The sequence below is a fragment of the Rattus norvegicus genome, chromosome 2 (assembly GCF_036323735.1).
Source record: "Rattus norvegicus strain BN/NHsdMcwi chromosome 2, GRCr8, whole genome shotgun sequence".
NCBI classification, from domain to species: Eukaryota; Metazoa; Chordata; class Mammalia; order Rodentia; family Muridae; genus Rattus; species Rattus norvegicus.
The window spans coordinates 138,481,155-138,504,390 of record NC_086020.1 but is presented as its reverse complement, the minus strand read 5'-3'; the positions used below and the strand labels follow the sequence as shown (position 1 = coordinate 138,504,390).

Below are 23,236 nucleotides of genomic sequence, written 5' to 3'. Positions count from 1 at the left end.
ATTCTTTCGATGTGCATGAGTGGAGTATGCCTTTAACCCAGCACTCTGAGATAGAACTCAGGTGGATCTTAGTACATTTAAGGACAATCTAGTCTAGAAAGTGAGTTTCAGGAAGCCAGAGACTATCTCAACAAACAAAACAATTAATAGTGCAGAGTGCTCGATTTTACTGTTCATACAAACCCTTTGGCAAACACAGAATGATAATCGTATATGTAAATGTTAATCAATGTATACATATGACCACGTGTAACTTCCAATTATCTCACAAGTAGCTTGATATCAGTAAGTTTAAAATTCCACTTATATTTGGAATATACAGTATGGATTATATGTCGTTATATAAACATGTTTAATCTCCCCATTTATATCAGAATTGTTTAAGATGCCTCAAGCCAATCATGAAATTGGCACCAGGCAAGATACCAGGTGACCAGCAGAGAACGGCAGAGAGATACCTATGTCTACTATAGACACTGGGAGGCAACGCTACTCACCACAGCTGGTCTCTGGTGAGAGTATTCTTCTTTGAAAAATGTTGCAACAGGAAAAATAAGATTTTTTATCTCTTTATTCTTTAGTTTGCAAATATTGTTATCCCTATAGTTGTATGCATGAGAGCAAGCCACCTGCCACCAGACTGAGACACTGTTTTCTTCCAGATAAAACTATGTGTATTTATTTAATGTTACAGAGGGCAAACCAGTTAGACATCAGCTTCCTCTTTCTAGAATTCAGCTGGTTCTCTCATCTGACCTATATTATTTCCTTTGGAAGTCAGCCTCTGGAATGCAGATATTGCTATGAATAATCACATTTGTTAAACTCCATAGAAACCTGGAGTCTTTGTCTTTAGAACTTAAAAACTAGTATTTATTTCTTTAATCAAACAAAAGTAGGAAATGAAGTTTTCCTTATTTACTCTTTATTTATCAGATTTAAAGCTGAATCCATGGCTGGGAACTTGGAAGGGGACAGTGAGCACAAGCCCAGCCTGGGCTCTGACGTGAGCAGACTGCTGCTGAGGACAACACACGGGTTCAATTCCCAGCACCCACACGGTGGCTCACAACTCTAACAGGGAACCTAGAAGTCCTGGGCTTCTGGGGGGACGACACACTCAGGACAGAAATATACATTATACATATAAAACAAAAGTAAACTTCAAAAAACTTTAAAAATCTACACTAACTTTGTAAGTGCAAGGACTGGGCAGATGTGGCACAGCACTGCAATCCCAGCAACAAGGCCTGAGCTACAATGACGCCTGTCTCGGCACAACCTAAACGGCAAGTTACAGCAACTCAGGAAAAGAATTATAAGTTAAACGCCAAGCAAAAAAAAACCCAAAAAGATGGTGTCTTACTCCTGTAATTTTAGCTCTCCATGTAAAGGATAAGGACTTCTCTGAGTTCAAGGCTGGCCTGGGCTACAAGGCTGTCTGTCTGTCTTCAAAAAAACAAGTGAACAAGCATGATGGACTAAGTGGCTACCCAGTATGCACAAAGTTCTAGATTTGATACCCAGAACAGTAAAACAAACATTTATACATGTACATACATGGATGTATAAATATGAGCTCTCAGCTCAACTGGTCTTCATTTTAAGTCATCAAAGAACTGTAGATGCTCTCACAATTCTCAGTGCCGCAGTCCCTCAGTCAGTATTTTACACTTGTCATCTCTCAACATACAGAGGCTCTGTTCTCAGCAGTTCTCTACTTTCTAATGCCACTGGGGAGACGTGAGCCTCAACCTCTGTCCCATCTTCAACAGCGCTCCGCCCACGCTTACCTGTTCTCCCCATTAGACTGCTATTTGCTATGTTGCTGTCACGATGCTGAAACTCCATCTGTGCTGCAGTGTTCATCGTTAGCATGGCTCCTCTCTCTGTCCTGCATTCGCCATGGTATGCTGCAGCTAACCAGTTTGCTACAAACAGTAGCTTCAATCCCCGGCGTCCATGTAAATGCTGTGTGTGAGCATTCAGAAGCAAGTTCTGTAGGCAGTGAGGAGGAGGGCATTCGGGGCTTCCTGGTCATGGTTAGGGAGAAACACTCAGAAGAGTGATAGAGCAGAGAATCCAGTATCCTCCATTGGCTTCCAAATACAAGCACTCGTGTACACTTTTAAAACACACATGACAAAGATACCACACATTCAGACAAACATGTAAAATAAAAAATTTAAATGATTCTTATGATCAGTTGACAACTATTTAAAGGCAGTTAAGAATCAACCTTATAATCTAGAATCAGCAAACGTGGCACAAAAGGAAAACTGCTCTGACACAGTGATACAGGGAGTCACTAAAGGCATCTTCCACTCAGCCACACTACAGTCAAAACAATTTTCTAAATATTATTAACTGAAATAAAGCAAATATTACAATCTCAAAACATCCGATCTCAAAACATCCATTACTTTGGTGACCAAGCTGATAATTGTCCATACCAAGCTTCTTTCTGTGGTTCTTCACTCCTAACATGCACACCTGCTTGGCTGCCTAGGTAGTGAACCTGAAACAGTATTACAGGAACCCACATTCCAGAAGTAATGTAACAGCTTATTAGCGTATGAAAGGGGAGTTCTATGTGACAGTATGTTGTACTCTCTTTCATGCAAGGACATGGGAGAAAGCAGGGCTCAGGCCTGTGAGCATTGCTCACATGAGATGCTATTTGCCCAATGTTCTGCCCAGCCCAGTTTACCTACCCAGACGCATGGCCCGCACCTCACAAGTGATCATATTCAGACAGCTTTACTTTAAATCCTGCTGCCTTCCCTGTAGCCCCGTGTCTCATCCATCCTCTCCTCAGACCATGCTAAGGCCCTCCAAATTTATTGTGACATTCTAATTTCCCAGAAGGCTATCCATACCGTCTAGTTTATTTCTTCCCATCCTTCAATCAAGACAAGAAAACCCAAGATGATCTCTGCAAAGTTTTCTCTGTCTTCTTCGGGGCACTGGCACAGGTAGTGTAACTTTATTTTCATGTTTACCTTTGAGATATGCATCGTGGATGCCAGCAAAAGACTGCTGGTGATACACATCAAAGACTCAAAGGTCTGAGTTGATGTTTCAATCCTTGGGCCAGATGGCTGTCCACCTTAGTTGTTAATCATGGACACCAGCGTGCTCACCCCAAAGTCCCTGTTTGGATATTTCATCTGTGTCTTCTGCATGTCTTATAAACTGTCACAGGCAGAGACTACAACAGAGCTATAGATGAATGAACAATAAGGCTTAGAGTCTCTTCTCTAGCCCAATACAACAGTTAAGAGCTATTACCCAAGCTGTGCATGGTGATTCACACCTTAAACTCTAGCACCGGGAAAGCTGAGGCAAGAAGACTTTGGATTTACAGATCAGTGCAGGCCACACATGAGTCTAAGGCCTCCATTGTGAACTCCACTTCAATCTCCTCTCCCCCAAATTCAACATTCTACACTATTTAAAGCAGTGCACAGAAGTAATAGATGTCCTTATAGTCAATGTCCTTGTTCTGGTTGGCTGCCTTATTGCATTTGACTACTGAAGTAATTTCTGTTGACGCTGGGCTTTATCAAGCTTTTGTAGACCCCCAATAAATAAATAAATCTTAAAAAAATACAACTAAAACCAAAACAAGTCCCTGCTCTTACACACCTGACACTTTCATGAAAACTTACCCGAAAGCCACTTACTTTTCTAGCCTTGACCCCAAAGACAGACTACAAAGTGGACTGTCCAAGTGAACTCAGACATATGCAAGTTTCATGCTACTAAGAAGATGTGGCTGGCTTCTTGCTGTTATGTAGCGAAGCTGGCTGCATCCTCAAACCAAAAACACTTCTGTTATCTCATGTTGTCGCTCAGGAGGTCAGCTCAATGCTAATGTGGCATCTCTTAATCTACTTTATTTCATTTTATTAGAACAGGTCTCCAAATTAAAGCCTTGTCTCTAAGTAATTCTCTGGTTCATAAAGTATTATGTAAGAGTGTGGGAGAAAATTTTCCATTCAGAATCACATCACCAAATTCCTCCTCCTCTCTGCAAAGCATTAAGATTTGTCACGACCAGTTTTTAAAAGACAAATTTCAGCTGATGTGATGGGTCCTCCTGAGTGGTGGGAAGGAACATGTGTGTCTTTCTCTGTAGGTAGCAAGGATATTTTCAAGGCTGCTTTAAAACCCCCAGGTGGAATAAATGTTCAAATGTATTTTTGCTGTTTTAGAGATGTGACAATAAACAATGACAGCTAATGCAAATGCAAAAGTTTTTCGGTTCTGACTAGTACATAGCTCAACGCTATTAAAACCACTCATATTTAATATCGGAATCATTTGTAAGTTTTGAGGCTTGGTAACTTGAAATAAAATTACCTTTTGATACAAACACATTATACAATATAGTCATGGGTAAGTGTCACACATTTGTGTCATAGAACCACAGATAACAGATTTAAAAGATCTACTGCTTTCAGGGGAAGGAGAGCCTTAGGATGGAGGGCATCTTAGGCCAGGCTAGACTTGGAAAGCAACATCCTCCTCCTCCTTCAAGTGTGTGCTGCTCCTGACTTAAAGCTCCATTTTCAAAAGCATCTTTTAAAGATTTTTTTTTTAGCTTTGTGGGCTCATGTGTGGGCCTGAGCATATGCACCCAAGGAGGCCAGAGACAGGGTCCACTGGATCCAGGACACCAGTTACAGGTGCAGGAACTTGTAAGAGAAAAGGCCTGGATCCTATGGATCCGAAGCTGCAGGGTCTCCACGACACAGGGGAACAGCAGGAGATCCTGGAGGAGTCCCAGGGAGGATCCAGCATTGACAGCGTAGCAGAAGCAGACCAATGACTCCTGCACTGAACCTTTCCGAGTTGACATGAGTGGACAGAGGGTGTGCTGTGGTACACACGTGAAGCGCTACAGATTCCACACTGAGATGTTTTTTATGTTTTTTTTGTTTTTAATTTTCATGTTTTTAGTTTTCTTTTGAGGGAGAACTGCAAGGGCAAAGGACAGATACAAAAGGATAGGAAACTGGGGTGCCTTATATAAAATTCACAAAGAATTAATAATAAGTTTAAAGGGGGTGGGGAGTGGCCATTTCTCTAGCCCCGGTGTTTGCCTGTCTACCTTTTGACATTATGTTTGTTAGTGGTTTTCCAAGGAAAATGAAGTCTCATTTTTCCCCTCGAGCCATAGACTAACTAGAATTTGGCCAAGAAAACACAATCTTTGTGGCTTAGAACCACAAGACCAATTGGATGATCTTTACCATTTGCATATATTTAATCTAATGTCTAAAATTTTCATAGGAAAAGGCAGTCCCTGGAGGCCATAGACTACTGGATCCCATTGGAAGAACATGGCATTGGTGAGCAGCAGCAGCAGCAGCAGCAGCAGCAGCAGCAGCAGCAGCAGCAGCAACACACAACAACAACAATAGTAGCAGCAGTAGCAGCAGTAGTAGTAGTAGTGGTGGTGGTGGTGGTGGTGGTAGTGGTAGTGGTAGTGGTAGTGGTAGAAGTGGTAGTAGTAGTGGCAGTGGCAGTGATAGTGGTAGTGGTAGTGGCAGTGGCAGTGGTAGTGGTAGTGGTAGTAAAACATGTTTTTTTTTTTTTTTCCAAAACCCTTTGACAGGTAGCAAATACTAGCAGTGTCTGTGACAGACACGACTAAATAACTTATTTCTGAGAGACGGCACAGCAGTTAAGAGCACTTGTTCTTGCAGAGGACCCAGGTTCAATCTCTAGCACCCCCACAATGGTTCACGGCCATCTGTAACTCCAAGTAGTCTCCACAGGTACCAGGCACATAACACATGGCAACACAGCATACATGCAAGCAGAACCACCATGCACTGAAAACAAAAATAAGCAGATCTATTTCAGGTGACAGTTGCTGTCAAAAATGTGAAATACTAGCTGGGCTGGCAAGACAACTCATGGGTAAGTGTATGTAACGCCCAACCAGGAGACCCTGGTTTCCTTCCTCTTTGGAACTCACATATTGGAAGGAGAAAACCAAATCAGGCAAGCTGTCTTCTAACTTCCACACACGCTGTGGTACTCACACACATTCGTACCCCACGCATGAATGCACACACCCCGCAAATGCAATGAAAAATTTCTAAATTCAAAATACTAGAACTGCTTGCTAACAACATACACCTCACATGCCTCAGGCCCACCTCAATCCCTAGCATATTTCCCACAGTTCACAGTAGGTTCCCTCATCACCTGCCACCACCCAATCTGATTACACAGCATCGATAGAACAAACCACGTGGCAGCTTTAGGATGTGTACTTAAGACACTTTGTCAGTGCCGTTCTCTGCAGTCCCATGAGTCAGTTATAACACTGACGACAGCTCATCCAGCTCTGACATCCGCGCTCTACGGTGCCTACACTTACTAACTGGACAACTGGAGTTCTTCTATGGGACAGAAGTTGAGTGGACTGAGGAAAGGGAGAAGAGCGGTGTGCGTGCGTGCGTGCGTGCGTGCGTGCGTGCGGTGTGTGTGCGTGCGCATGTGTGTGTGCGGTGTGTGTTTATTCTGTAACAATGAAGTTTAAAATGGTAATTATGTGAGGCATCGGCCCATTTGGCACCATCTAAAACCAAGCAATAATTGTGCAACAGTGTTTAGTGTGTAAGGCTTAGGGACAGACACTACACCGGAAAGCCTGAACCATCCGAGTTGTAAAACATCTTAATAAGCAGGTAATCCTGTGCCTAGCATCTACATTTCTGCCCTAACCTGTTCCTTATGATTATGATTTTAAAACATCTCAGTGTCAGCAAGTTCACTGTGACTCAGAGCAGAAATAATAATGGCTTATTTTCCATCATGATGGAGGAAATACATCATTGTTCATTGCAGTTCCCTTGTGGGGTTGTTTTCACAGGAAAATAGAAAAATAACTGCTATTCTGCCTCACATTTAAAATTTTATTAACAAAGCTGTATAGCGATAGCGATAATCCATTTAAAAGAGGAACAGCATGTTTTCAGTATGGGCTATAAGACAACAGTCTAATAATATCTAGAAGGAAAAATACATAAATACCAGAAAACTAAGTTTATGACCAATAAACAGCCTGTGCTGCTAAGATGACCAATCAAGGGCATTCGCTTCATCCAGATACAGCACTGCTCTTTCTCACATGAGACTATCCAACTGATAGCCTGGCTCAAACAGCAGGCCGGCCTTTCCACCGGCCAATAAGGTCTCTAGGTTCTGTGCATGTATTTCCTGCATAGTGCAGACGTTATAGGGACCACAATGTTTGTTACTGTAATCCCTCAGCCCAGTGTTAGAGGAAAGGTCTTTGTCAAAAACAAATGCTTCGAGGGCTTGGAGGTACACGCTGCAATGTCAGCAACAAGGAGATGAGGCAGGAGGTTTTAGAGTCGGATAGGCTGAACCCCAATCCCCCCAGAAAGCTCATCTAACCACGTCTTTGCTGCAAATGTAATGTGACTTCTGTGGATTACAATAGCCATGGCAGCTGAGCAGTAGTCTGTCTTAAGATACTGTGGGTCTTGAAAACGTTTATGACACATTTCAGAATGGAAACTTACTTCTTACTCAAAGCACGAAGGGTGCTGCTACAGTGTTTTAGAACATTTAAGAATCTAAGATAACTTTTGGTATACAACATGTATAATGAGTATAAAGACAAACCTATAGCTTCTCTGAAAATTACAATGAAGAATTGAGCCAAGATTGTCTTACCTTTCTTCAAACCGACCTGAAGAGAAGGCTTTCTAGAGGACTTCCCACCCTCTTCCTTACCTTCCCCTCCTTCTGTATATGTCTGGCATGAAGGAGCTAACAGGGAAGAACCCTTAACATGGCAAACAGCAGATGTGCTGTGGTGAGGTGAGAGTTTATGAAGCAGAAAATGTTCTTCTTAATGAGTCCTGTATGCACTGTGGAAGTAATGGTGAAAAGCAAGAACCAGGAGCTGCGCTTGCTTCATCCTGCAGGTTTGCAGCCTTGATCAAGGGCAGCATCAGGGTCTTAGAGGTCTGCCAGAACAGGCACTGACAATGTTTTCAGTACCCCTTTTATGTTAGCTGTCATTCCTCAGGGGTCAGGACTTGAATCTTCCAGATTTAAAACAACAACAACAACAACAACAACAACAACAACAACAAAAAACCCACAAAAAACAAAAAACCAAAACTACGATTCTTGACAGAAATCTGGGATCCTATAAACAACAGTCATATAAAATAGAACAAAGATATTAAAGGAAGAATGTGTAACCTATGAGGGAAAACTGTACCAAGTTCTCCATGAAATCTTTAGGATGACACCTGGTTTTCAGCCTGAATGAAAAAAACCAAAGATATACCTCTTCTCCCTGTCCCTCACTCTGTGTTACTATGCATTCATATACATGCAAACATGCAAGTTAGTTTAAGATTCCCTTGAGAAAAGAAAAATGGCAAAACAGCTTCTGAGGCAGAGTTAAGCAATCCAGTCACCAATGCTTCTCACTTACCGCAACTGTTTAAAGAGCAAATGACCCACAGAGTCTACCTCTCTTGTCCCTGTATTTCTGTCATCAAGACACAGCTTCATTTCAGACACAATTCTAAAAAGGCTGTGACATGATCACAGGAATCAGAGCAGGCAGACACTACTTCTCTGCTAGTCCTACCATCCAGCCTACACAGCACAGCAAAGGAAAGCAGTCTTCCTTACACCATCACATGTTCTCCAACTGTGAGGAGAAATCAGAGGTCTAAAGAAGGAAAACGCAAAGCACCCTGGTCTATCAGCGCTCTGTTCTTTAGGTAATAAGGCCATAGATGACACAGGTGTGTGTGGTTTGTAAGAGGCCTCCTCCTGGGGATGGTTCTGCAAACCATCTCTCTAAATCAATTTTTATTCTGTTTGATGTTTAAAGAAAAGGAAAGGGGGCAGAATGAAGAGTTAGCACAGACTTTAATCACACCTAAACCTCATACATGAGGTGCAGTCCCTTAGCAACAGCCACTCAGCTTCCATATACACCTCAGCCTGTCCACGCTCTCATTAGACTCTCTGCTGTGTGCATGGTTAGGATAGCCAGTTACAGACACGGAACCTGAATTTCCAGACTCTCAGTAGTTGAGATTAACATGGCTATGAGGCATTAGGACCTTGTTTAAGACTAGTACTCAAAGAGGAAACAAGACAGGTCATCTGAGTGGCCAGGCTCACACAGAACATCTAGCTGGCTGCCTTCTCAGCTGCATGATGTTCCATCAGAACCCAAGGCAGCCTCCCTAAGATTTAAACCTGGACCTTGGAGGTGGATGACATTTTTCTAGGACCCCATAAAATGCTTCAAGTGGCAAAGAGAAAGTAAATTGACCCCTCTAAAGAGAAAAGAAGATTTGGGAGTACGCAGTTCAGCTTTCTTATTGGCAGTCACCTTGTCTCTACCTCGCAATTTAAGTTCCCAAAAGTATTTTCTAGCAATTTCAGTTCCTGATCTCAGTGGCTTCTCTTTCAGAAAGAAGAATAAAATTCAATACAGAAAGGACTACAAAGAAGCCCTAGGGGACAACTTGGGGCAGCAGTTCTATACAAGCCCACCTAGCCAAACCTTTTATATGATTGGGTCTCACTTTCTTCACCTCTTCAAGGAGCCTGAATTTGAAGGTTAAACCCATCTGCCCACCAGGTATGTGCTGACCATGAGTCCAGTCAACTTGGAAAAGGCAAGAACAAACAGATAACAGGATCTCACAGCATTTCAAAATACAATCCTCCAAGAGGATGGCAGGACATTTAATTCTTACGACAGCTTTACCTACTCTGAGAAAGTGACCTACACAACAAGGTCACTGGAATTGTAAAAGCCATGAATTTTTACATGAGCGCCCACTTCATTTTATGAACTGACAGGGTAAGAAAGGAAGGGCATCCCACCTTCATGTGATGTCATCTGGTTCTGACAGTAGTTACAAACTCCTGTGTGGGCAGTCAGTGAGCCCGGCCCCAAGCCTGCAAAGAGGACGTCAGCACAGCAGCAGCTCTCATCTGCTGGCCAGCCCTCCAACAACCTCAGCCTCTGTCAACAAACTGAAGAGAGTCCAGTGAGCTCCCCAGCAGAGACCTCTAATTCTCCAACCCTCCCCCACCCCTGCTGCCTTTGAACTGTGCAGGAAATGAGAGCCAGTTATTTTACACACCCTCATTCAGCTTCCTTTCTGAAGCCCCACCCCCTCTTGAGAGTCTCAGGTAAGTACCTGGGAGATCTATCTAGGCAGTCTGAAGAGGGATCTTCAATATGCCAGAAACACTCTCTCTCTATAAGCCAAGATTCTCCTGACCAGTTCCAGTTACCCCAGAGAAGTAGGGGCTCAAAAGCGTGTGAAATTGAGTCTCTGTGCCAGCATCTGTCCAGACCCACTACATCCTACGTAAAGGAATACACAGAGAGAAGATGCTTGTCCTTGTGGAGACTACTGTTGCAAGGTCCTGCCTCCTATAAAAAAAAATGAAAACAACAACAAATACCGCCCCCAAAATGGATGGCAACATGGAGTACAAATGTTGGCAAGATTGCACTAAAATGGTGGCATGCATGCCGATGGGCTAAAAGGAAAGGCAAACTCCCTGTTCCAGACAGACAAAAGACAGCGGGAAAGCCCCAAGCCAGGGGAAGCATGTCTGACAGAGGAGTACAAGGATATGCAGGGGAGGAAAGCCACAGCAGTCAGGCCCCAGAGAAGGAATGAAGCGAGGTGTCCTTTGGCCCAGCTGAGAGAGGGTGGCAGAGTGACCACTGGTGGCGACTATGATGGGATGGATGGAGGAGGGGCTGCCATGGATGGGCTTCGAGTTCAAAAGAGTGCAAGCACAGTCAGGTGCGCCCAACACAGCTGCAGTCAACGATGGACCACACATGAGACTGTGGCTCACTGTGATGGCCTTGTGACACCACAGCGGTGTCAGTTGGTTCTCCAATGACAAAAACCAATATCCATTCCTCATAACCTATCCCACTGTCGGGCAACATATAACTTTAACTTTAAGATCACAGAATCTTCTGACAATTACAATGTGCCTAGTCTTTCTTTGGAAAAATTAGTAAGTGCTTTTACTTATTTGAAATATTTGCTTGTAACTCCCCAAAACAAGTATGTTTAGTTCAATGCTGCGCACTCAAATGAAAACCAAACAAACAACAAAAAGGAAAAGAAGCACTGCTGCTTACAGGAATCACAAAGAACAAAACAAGATATGTAATGGTAAATGGACTTGGAGGTATAACTCAGTGACAGACTGCTGCCAATCACATGCAAGACCGAGGTTTAACTCCTAGCACCAAAAAATGAAAAAAAAAAAACCAAGCATGTAAGGAAAAACTGAGAACCACAGATGCTATCTCCATTGAGTTCTATGGAGGAAATGAATCTTAAACAATGCGAAGTCTAGTGAAAAGATGGGAAAAGAAACTCAGCGAGTACAGAGAACAAACTGCATGGGGGATAGGGGGTTGTCAGGGCATTGGGGAAGAAACAGAAAACGGTGGAGTTCATTCGAGGGCCACACTGGGCAGCTGTACTTACTACAGATGGAGATAAACAAGGCTGAAATGCAGGAAGAGGAAGCTGTGTCTCAGAGCTGTAAGGCAATGTGGCAGGAAGGTGGCACGGAGAAGTAAGACTTGGAAGTAGATCCAAGTAACAAAAATAATAAACACTACAAGGTGGTCAACGCTAGGAGCCAGAAAGAGGACAGATGAAGATGGGGCAGATAACTCGGCAAGCGAGTGCAACCTTGGGCCAGTGGGATCAGTGGGTAGCGGTCAGTTCTCAGGGCGAATAGGCACGCCCACACAAATCTGCTTCTGCTCTACCTCGTCTCTCAGCACAGTCTGTCCCCACACCATCAGGCTTTACACATGACTGACCAGTATACGGGGATGCTTTTCAAATCAAACATACTTATGGCACTAGGGAAATAACCCATCCCTAGTGAATCAGAGGGGTAAACAGTTACTAAGGCTGCTTCAAAGCTTGAACTTGTGTAATAAAGGACAGGTGATTTGCCTGTAGTTGCTAGAAAACTAATCTACACCCACATGGGGACGCATGGCCACAAGCCTCAAGACACTGGTACCCCTCTTCTCCTAACTTCTGTTTGTGAAAGGGAGTAACAAGTTGTTGGAGGGCAGGATCTGAAAATTGAAAAAGAGATTTTGTGTGTGTGTGTGTGTGTGTGTGTGTGTGTGTGTGCGCACACACACACACACACACACACACACACACACACACACACGGGAGGTGTCAAGTAACAACGTCGAACAGTAAGAATGAAGTAGAAGGCTGTCACCAATGGTACCTGTTAGAACCACTTGTGTGAAGAAGCCATCCTGAGTCAAAGTTTGAGTCAGAAACTGCTTTAGCACTGTGGCCATGAAGACCTGATTGGAGGCTCCTAGGAAGAGCTGTAAACATGGGTGCCTTGTGCTTGTAGCTGACGGTACACAGCTTTAGGGGCTGAAAGGTGTGGGCCTCCACGCTCGTTCATGGCATTTAACTGTGTTTACCAGCAATGTGTCATAGGGATCTGGACTTGGTTAAGATGTAACAGAAACAGCTATGAAGGTTATCTCATCAGAGCAGGGAGAGATAATGCAGTAGAAACACAGGTATGTCTGTTTAAACTAGAGGATTTCCTTTGTAATTCAAGTCTAACTCCCTCTACAATATGTAAGTATAACAAATGAAATCTAATACATCTCGCATCCTCTGGAGGGGAGGCTCTAGAGCTCATGGCTAAGGTTACAAAGAACAAAAAGGGTAGCTCACACACTTCAGGCCTCACTTGTTCAGAGACAAAACAATTACTCCATAACATGCTTGCTAAAACAGCAGACTGTTGTTTCAGGTAACCTTTTCAAAGGATTTCCAGGCTTAGAGAATAAGACACACAGCACTCAACCAAGCTCACCTTCACTCCAGCTCCTAAGGGCTGCAATCTATGCTACAAAGCAGAATTTAGTGGTTGATTAAGTAATGATGAATAAAGATGAACACAGAGAGAAGACTGTCATTTTACTGAACATCAGGGAGAGTGAAACTTGCATTTGATTTTTAACTTGCACTTTTTAACCTAACTACTCAATCTACCTGAAGGATGCTCTGCTCATTATGTAAGAAGCAATTACCAAGGAGATTCTCTAAGTCAAGGGTATGACTCAAAGACGTAAGGCTATACCAATCACCTTATCGCATTACCGATGGTATCATATCTATGCAAATTATTAACTGAAATATCTTTTACTAAGGATTACCACTAATTCAAACCATATCTCCTAGGGTTGGGGTATAGGCACCTCGGAAGAGGACAAGCCCATGCATCAGAGTCCCATCACCCAAAACAAACAATATGAACAAATCTTAAGACTTGTTTTCTGTATTTAAAAATACAGTTAGAACAGGATAAAGAACAGTGGGAAAAGGAAAGTGCTGTGGTCTTTGACTACACTGATCAAGTACGGCTTTCAGGTCATAGGAACTTACAGTCCTTATGCTGTAAACTGCTCAGCAATCCAACTGTTTTTTGTCTACAGAATTATTACGTAACAGACAAGTAATAATGGCTTGCTACATAACTAAAAGCAAACCTCCCAAAGAAATTAACAAATGAACAATGCCATAATCAATAAACTAAATTATAAATCTATGAAGCTGAAGAAAAAAACCAAATCCCATCTTCAGGACTAAGTCAGCCGGCTCTCCTAGTATACTTTAAGGAATGTGGTTATTAATTCCTGATATAGAACTAATCTGATATGCAAAGAAATTATTAGTGATAGTACCAAATGTGTGTCATGCAAAACCTCTTAATCCAAGTTGTCTCTATAAAATTAAAATGTTATCAACAATTAACACTGCTGGTAATGTCCAATGCCAGTTCTTTACCTGCAAATTCTAAGTGCTGCTCGGTGAGTGTCCATGACTTCAGACCACTCACAGCGGAGGGGACAGAGGCAGAACATCTGCATGTGACTCAGCAGAAAATTCAGAGTTAAACAGAGCTTTTTATAATACTCAAATTTCTATTGGTTTAAATATAGCCCAAGACTCTAATGTCCATGTCTTAGTCAGAGGCCATGGAGGGATGTTACTTACTGGCTTGCTTCCCCTGGCTGGCTCAGCTTGCTTTCTTATAAAACTTAAGACCACCAGCCCAGGGTCGGCACCACCCACATGGGCTGGGTCCTCCCCCCCTTGATCACTAGTTGAGAAAATGCCTTACAGCTGGGTTTCATGAAGGCATTTCCTCAACTGAGCCTCCTTTCTCTGTGATAACTCCAGCTTGTGTCAAGTTGACACACAAAACCAGCCAGTACAGTCCATGAACAGGAAAGTGGTATTACGATTTTGTGGCAACTTTACATAAGGCAATACTAATTTAAAATGTTTTTAAGGGAAAGTCAATGCCACATATGGTTTCTGACAATGTGGAAACCACTCTTTCCATTGCCATTAAAGCCCTGCCCAAGGTGGGGAGGGCCACGGGCAGGCTGAACAGAGTCACACAGCTCTTAGGTGGCTCCTCAAATGATTAGACATGTATTAGCATATCCCAAGGAAAGTGTCTGGGGGAGTCAGTTTACCAACAAAAATTGCAAAAGCTGGGAAGAAGAAAGGGGATTTACTGTTTAAATGATACAAAGCTTGGGAAAACAGATAAAAAGAGTTCTGAATATAGATAGTACTGATAGTTTCAAGATGATGTGCAAAGTACTTAACGCTAGTGAACTGTACAAGGCAAAATGGCTGACACTCTGTATTCTGTGTATTTACTACATTTTCTAAAGAAAACAGTCAGGCCGTACAGATCTCTGCACTTAGGAGCTGAGGCACAAACACTTCAGGTTCCAGGCTTGAGCCAAAGAGCCAGACCCCACTTCAAACAACCCAAGCAAAACACAGAAGAACTACTATAGTAGAGAGAGAGAGAGAGAGAGAGAGAGAGAGAGAGAGAGAGAGAGAGAGAGAGAGAGAAGGTGCTTACTGTGGAAGGGCTAGAGATTAAATTCTGAGGAGTCCACTCAGTCTGACTGAACAGCAGGGAAGCCCTCGGTCTACATCACAGGTAGATGACAATCCTAGAAATTGTGGCTCCGTAGCTAGGTGAATTTACCATAAGTTTAAGGAAGCTTCAGTTTTCTAGACAAGTTGTCCGAGACAAAGTGCCCTCACTTTAGGACTTTTCTAGTGACCCTGAAAGACTCACTTTGTTCAAAGCATCTGCCACCCAGGGCTCAGCAATGTAACTGCTTTTTGTCTACAGAACCATGAAAGATGAGTAATAAATGGCTTTCTACATAACTAAGAACAAACCTTGCAAAGACACTAATAAATGAACAGTGTCATATTCAATAAATTAAAATGTAAACCTAAGAAGTTGAAGGAAAAACAAGTATGTCATTTTAAATGTAAAAACAAAGGTGGCTTTGGTTCCAATAAACCAAAACACATACACACATACAGCCTCCCTTTACAGATTCATTGTCAGTTCAACATTTGCTAAAACCTAAGCCTCTACACCCAACTCATACCATTTATGATTCTTAACCAATTAAACATCTTCCTGGAGGAGCATCTGCCATTACTCTGACAGCACAAGGGCTTGAAAAGGTAGGCTCCGCATGAAGGTAGGCTCCGCATGAAGCGCTCCTACTGCTGTCAGGGGACTGGAGTTGAATTTTGTTCCCAGCACCTAGGAGGCAGCTCACAAGCACTCTTCTGAGGAGAGATACACCACAGACTTCCCTTCACATTCACTATGCGTTCCCAGGCTGACGTAAGTGCAGAGAGGGAGCCCAGCAGCAGCTTAGCATCCCTCTTCTCTGCTTCACTGCAGATGCAATGTTACCAGATCCCTTGACTCCTGTCCTGACTTCCCTGCCTCTATGGAACTGTGAACCAAACAAACCATTTCTCCCATAAGTGCTTGTGTCAGGGTCACTGTTGTTAGGGTCTCTATGTCATCCTGGCTCACCTAGAACTCACCATGTGGGCCAAGTTGGTCTAGAAATCAGAGGTCTGCCTGCCTCTATCTCTGAGATTAAAGGGGTGTGTCACCTTCAGTCAGTGTTAGAGGGCAGTGTCCTGATATTTTCTGACAGCAAGAAAAAAACAAACAAGGAAGGACACTAATCAAACAAATTTAGAAAAATACTGCTTCCAATTCTGACTTCTCGGTTCTTCCTACAAAAAAATAACGATGTTTTAACTAAAGAGAAAATGTTGTTGTAGGCTACTACATATCAGCAGTTTCATAAAACCAGGACGATGACAGCTTCATGTAGTAGGAAATCAATTAAATGTTACTAGTTAGAGAGGTGATTTGTAATTGAACATTATAGTCCAATGGGAGGAAAAGAGGAAGATGCATTATATATACTGTTTAGGAAATCTTTCAGAAAACACAGGATGGCTCAAGCTTGCAATCCCAGTGCTCGACTCAAAATCTGACTGTCAAACACTACTGAAACTGTGACAAATACTGTGTCTGCTGTGACAATAATGAAACTCTTCACAGAATCCTGGCACAGTATTTTACAGAAAAAAAAAAATCTGGATAATGTTATGGTCTAAGCAATCCTTTCATCTACACATCTTACCTCTAATCACTGCCTTCTACTACTGGGTCAGCAGGTCACTTCTGAGGAAGGGCTGCAAGCACAGTCTGGGTGGGGAGTGACGCTTCAGAGAATCCCTCACCCAGACCCTTGTAGCCCCATGAGCAGTGCTAGTCACTGCTGCCCCTCCCTCTCCTGGGTATCCACAGGCGCATGCCCCAGACACACAGGAGCACAGGTCCACAGGAGAAGCGGGGGCTCCAGCTAATCTCTGCCAAACAAGCTTACACAACCTTGGGCAAGATCCTGGTTTGCTGTAGAGCTCCCTTTCCTGACCTGGCAGTTGATGACAGTAGAAATGTGTTGGGAGAATGAAAGAATACCTACATACAGAGCCCCAGCACGCTGGCTGGCCTCAGACACCCAGCATCACAAACAATGCTCAGACACTGTCCTTTAAGCACTACATACAGACCAGCGCACACATGAGACCACACAAGCCTCCCTCAGTATTAGCCTACCTTATGAAAAAAACTGAAACATAAAGAACAGAGAGCACTTGAGGCAGCAAGATGACTTGGCAGACAAGGCTCACATGATCAAGTCTTAGTTCAACCACCGTAGCTACCTGGTAGGAAAGAACCAACTCCTCCAAGTTGTCCTGACTCCACAAAAGCACGATGAACTGCACACGCACACAGTTATGGATGCATAGCCACACACAATTTAATCTAACTTAAAATGTTAAAAAAACAGAATTTCAAGCACAAGCAAAGGACATTTGGATTCAAAATTCAAAAGCAAAGATAATAGCCTTACTGGTCCCAGTGTACAATTCTAAAACAGTCCCTTCACTGGGATTTCAACCTAAGCCTTCCTATGAAACATTAACCAACTCAACCTCCCCAGCACGACACCACACCACACCCACACACACACACACAAATCACACACACACACACACACACACACACACACACAAATCACACACACAAATCACACACACACACACACACACACACACACAAATCACACACACACACCCACACACACACACACAAATCACACACACACACCCACACACACACACACACACACACACACACCCACACACACACACACACACACACAAATCACACACACACACACACACACACACACACACACTGTTCCATGTTAAAATAGTAATAAAAATAGCTTCCACTTATAAAACACGTCTTATATACTATAGAATACAGTTAGCAATTATTCAATTCTAATAAAAACCTACTGGGTGTTTACATTTTTACCGGAGAAAAGCAATGTCGCTGGACTGCCAGAGTAAGAGAACTACTAAATGCTAATGGCCTACACACTGTAACTTGCAAACATCCAAACTGACGGTGTCAGCTTTATAGGAAGAACTTTGAAATGTATAATCAAAACTAAAACATCTACTTATGTGTGGAGCGGGCATTACAAATGAGACTGCAGTTCTAGAAGCGCCATCCTGCATGACGGCTCGTCCCTGACCACCAGCAGTCTACTGGTCACCTATGAATGAGTTTGACCACTTTACTCTGGGTTTTGAGAATTGAACTTGGGTTCAATTGCTCTCATACTGAAATCTCAGTATTAAAAAGTTTGAGGCAGGAAGATGCGGAATTCCAAGCAAGAGAGAGGGAGGTTAGGTGATAGGCTGTCTAAAGCACCAAGCACAGGGAAAAATCTGCTGGTTTAAAACGTAAACAAGAGGAACCTTTGAAAGAATATTAAAGGGGTAAATATAACAAGAAGATATTTTTTTTAAAAAGTTCAGAAAGTAAATTTGTTTAAACATTTCCACTCTACTGTTTCCTATTTGGGGCTTAAGGGTTAGGAAAGGGATTAGGCAGCTCAAACAAATCCAAAACAGTAGTTTGGACACTTTTTTAAAAAGCTTGAGTCAATGGATGTTTTAGAAAGTGGGGCCAGCAGAGATCACGTGGCAGAGGTTACGGCTCTCTGACCTCTGTGACGACAATCTACCTCATGGCTCTGCCTAGAGACTAAACACTAGGGTCCTGCTTCCTCCTCTAATTTTAGGTGATGAAGGGCAGAGAACAAACTTGCAGGAGGAAGCTTTTCCCTTCTACCAGGGACCCTCAAGTCACATTCGGGCTCGGTGGCAGGCACCTTCACCTGCTGAGCCAGTTCTCCTGCCCTCTCCTGGCCCAAAGAACAGAGTTTCTCAACCTCTAACTCTTCCGGCCAGGTAACTCCTAATTGTGGGAAGGTGGCTCTGTGCACTGTGGAATTCAGCAGCATCTTTGGTACCTGTCACTAGATGCCAATACCAAACGACATCTTCCCAAGAAGACAAACAAAAGGCTAGGGTACCAGGCAGAGGAACACAGAACCTAACTGAGAACTCTTCGCCTACTCTTTTGCAGACAAAAAAAAGTAGACATACGTAAAGAGTTTTTTCCCCTTCTATTTGAAAATCTACAATTAAAATAAGAACAAGAGGCAACAGCAGTCTTTGTCCTCGTGGGAAACCCACGTCTTAATCGTCCGAAATCTCAGAAGTCGTCTCACTTTACACAAAGAGACCAAGAGTTGAATGTTAACTGGTTCAAGCTTAAGCTCATTAATTTTGGCTAGATTTTGTGACAATGATTAAGGCTCTAAACATCACAGGATTTCTGTAAACAGAGATCTTGTACTTAAGTAAACAGAAATCCTACTATTTTACAATTAAAACCACACCAATAACCTTCTAGAAATGTGTATGCCAAAGGTACAAATTGTGTGCTGGTATTAGTTCAAGAAACAGTAGCCAAGCATAACGAGATACACATTTAATCCCAGCACTCAGGAGGCAGAAGCAGGTAGATCTCTTTGAGTTCAAGGCCAGCCTGGTCTACAAAGCAAGTTCCAGGTCATCCAGGATTATATAAAGAAACCCTGTCTTCAAAACAAAACAAAACAAAACAAAACAAAACAAACAACTTGCTAGGAGCTGGTGGCCCACATCTTTAGTTCCAGCCCTCAGAGGCAGAGGAAGGCCCAGGCCAATGTCTGTGAGTTGGAGTCCAGCAGGATGAGCTCCAGAGCAGGCAGGGCTACCCAAAGATTTTCTGTCTCAAAACAAACAACTCTCAACAAACTTCACAAAACAACATATAAAAAGGGTAACATACAGCCACTTCAAAAGCAATGCTCTGTAGGATGACTCAGAAGGATGAATTACTGAGTCCTGAATTTTGAAAGTCCATTCTGGAAAAATGGTGCTTGGGCAGGGCTCAGAAACAGGGTCTTACACAAAACCAGATGAGACTGTGGCGTCCAAGCAGCCACTGGCCCCTAAACACAATTCCCCCCACGTAGCTTTCAAAGCAAAAGCAAGAAAGTTTTTCAGCTAGGGAGACTCCCACCCAACATAGAGACCACACCTTAATCTAATACAAAGGTGACTCTGGAACCTTCCAAGTCTGAGCCCCACCCACCCAGGACCTGCCAAGCAGCAAGGCACTTAGGATACCGTGACCCTGGTTTCCTACCCATGCAGAAGGCAGTGTACGAAAGGACAGAGATTAAAGCAGTACTCATGGCAAGGAGGGACCACACCAGGGAACGCTAGATATGGATGACAGTGCATTCTGTCCTTCGCCTCAGAAGGATGGGCTTCCTAAAGTTAAGTTCATCCCAAGAACAAAGTGCTTTCACCTCTCTGGGCTACTGATTGTTACTCATCTGCCGACCCTACAGCACCAGTAGGAATAAGCCCATCCTCGAGGGAAACACTCTGCTCTACCTTTGAGAGGTAGATATCCATCTGGTAGAGTGACTTCTTCATCATCACCACAAATGCCCATGAAAAGAAAAGTCAGCAATCCAAAGCTTGGTGTATTAAAGTACCTTTTCATCTTTCAGCATCTAGTAAATGGCTTAGGGACAGTGTCTACTCACCAAGCATCAAGCCCTGTACTCAATCTTTACCACCAATAAGGAAAACAAAGCAAGCAAGCAAAACCCAAACAAAGAAAAATCCAACAACAAACTCTAGTCTTTTAGCTGGAGAATCCACTGAACTTCTATGGTCAGGCCCAACCCTGCAATCACAGCTATGAGGAAGGCTAGGACAGACAGGACAATAATCAAAACCCAAGGCCAGTCTGGGTTACAGAACACTGTTAGTAAAGTGTTAACTGATTATCTATACTTTAATTTTATTGTATCTTAGAATCTTTCTAAGTTAAATCCTAGCCTTTTCTCTAAGATTCCAAAGATAATTTTTCTTTCTGATATAGACACAAAGTGGCCACAATACTTCAAACCATTACCATCAGCTTACACTCAGTCTTGCTCTCTTACCCTGCGGACTTACCCTAGGGCCCTCCACATGCTAGGCAAGTTCTCCACTACTGAACTGCATACACTTCCATCCTCTATCCTCAACCCACCTGCTGAGATGAGATCTCAACAAATTATCCAGTTTGGTCTCAAACTCCGGTGTTCAAGTGTTCTTCCTGCCTCAGCCTCAAGACAGCAGAACTATAAACACATAATATAATATAAACACATAAATAATCCTCCTTTTTTTTATACTTTCGGGTATTCTACAACCCAACCCAAAAAGCAGGTGTGAACAAGCACTCAGAACAGCCTAAACTATATAATTGAGTTCCAAACCAGGCTGGTCTACACAGTGAGACCCTGTGTAAAAAACAAACCAACAAATAGCAACAAACCCGCAGGGGTACGACTTGTTACAGAATTGGGAAGGTATATCTGTGTAGTCTTGGTTATTCTTTTGGTTCTGATTTGTTTATATTTGAAAATGTTCCATAAAACCAAGAACCCAGTAGACTTAGGTTTTTTTTGAACTCTTAAGCCCAAATATTTTGGCTAATATTAAAATGCATGGGGGCTGGGGATTTAGCTCAGTGGTAGAGCGCTTACCTAGGAAGCGCAAGGCCCTGGGTTCGGTCCCCAGCTCCAAAAAAAAAAAAAAAAAAAAAAAAAAAAAAAATGCATGATACAGCATAACTGCACAGTCTCTTGGGATATCTCAACTTGTCCTACATTGTTTCTGAGAATTAACCCACTTTACAGATGAGGATGCTGCTGCTGCTGCTACTACTGACTGTCAAAACATGAATGATATCTATGGTTAGCAATCCAGAAACAGAGACTAAGACTTCTAATATTTACCACAAAATTACAACTCTGAGGGAAACTCTTGAGAGTACTATAAAAAGCAAATGCTAGAAGGAATTTGGTAGTTCTGAAGAGACCCTAACATAGGTTTTGGAACACCCCAGCACCTTTGGTCCAAACACCTCTAAGCATGCTTTGGAGATGCTGACACTGACTGGCCAATTATCAGTGCTCAGAACTATAAGTAGGAAAAGGCAGGAGTCTGAAATGCACACCCCAACAGCCAAAGCTCCCAAGTGGAGTGATGGTGAGAGAGAAAACTGTTGCCTCAAACAGAAAGAATAAAAGGCCTCGCTTGGGGTGAACAACAGGCTGACGAAAGGCAGAGTGAGAACAGGATCCAAATGGAACTGGAGGAAACCTGGAACAAGAAAGGCCTGCATAGGTCAAGCAGGGTGGCAACTGCTTGTGATCTGCACTCAGGAGACAGAGGCAGGAGGATTCTACATGTAAGAACACAGATACACCAGAGTGTGGCTGAGTAAGGAGGTCAGCACACTGCGGTGCTGCGTGATAGATACACCAGGTCCTCACGCAGACGCTGCAGCTCAGGTGGAGTCTGGAGCAGTTTACAGAAGCAGAGACCTCTAGGCAGGCACTGGCGAGCCCATAGACACAGCCAGCTATTCTTCAGCCAAACCTTTGTCGCTCATCTGTAAATTATCTATGGACTTATTCACCCCAAACAAAGGCAGTACTATCTCCCATGACATTCACGCGCAGAAAACAAACTCCCTGCACATTTTGCCTCCTTTTGCTAACATAAGAAATTCCCTAGTCTATGGTCTTGTAATTTTATAGTCCAGAAATTAAAACTAAAACCTCCAAGTGTGGAGGCAGATGACACAACCCATCTCAAAATTTTCTGTTTGGGGTCTTATATTGACAATAATAATCACATGTTCTCAAAGGAACTTGTGGGATTTCAAACTGGCCAGCTGAGAGAAGAAAACTCAGGCTGCACTTAACGAGAATCAGCCAAGCAAACTCAATGTAGCTTCCTATTCCAAAGCAGGATGTGCAGAACGGGTAATCCATGGAGAAATAAGCCAATGGAGTAAAGCACAATTGGCTTTTATTTACTGTTTTGGCTAGCATTTTGAACAATTTCATCTGCAAATTTATATATCTTGATCAAATTAACGTACCTGTTACCTACAGAAACCCTCCTTCCTTCAGCTAACCGCCTCTTTCTCCCAGAACAGAGTAGAAGCTCACTTACTAGCACGCAGGCAACTTACCAGGCTACACCAGTGAGGAACAGGCTCTCTCACGGTGTCTGTTTTAACTGTTCCTCTTGTTAACACAGTGTAGAGATAGTTATTCTCAAAAGTCTCCAAGTGGCCAACCAAGCAAAAGATATACTGCCTCAAGTGATTAAAAAGATGTTCAAAACTGAATGAATGAACACACACACACACACACACACACACACACACACACACACACACAAAATAAAAA

General features: G+C 43.0%; 1 protein-coding gene across 2 annotated transcripts in view; it reads right to left on the bottom strand.

Moving 5' to 3' along the window:
* Positions 1-23,236, bottom strand: part of Foxo1 (forkhead box O1) — a 78,447-nt gene that overhangs the window by 37,030 nt on the left and 18,181 nt on the right. Inside the window, exon 1 of one of the 2 annotated variants that reach the window (XM_039103268.2) lies at positions 1,794-21,582. The exons of the other annotated variant lie outside the window; for it this stretch is intronic. The gene's annotated coding sequence lies outside the window, so the exon portion shown is untranslated. Of the gene's footprint in view, positions 1-1,793; positions 21,583-23,236 lie in introns of those variants that run through there. 2 annotated transcript variants of the gene reach the window in all.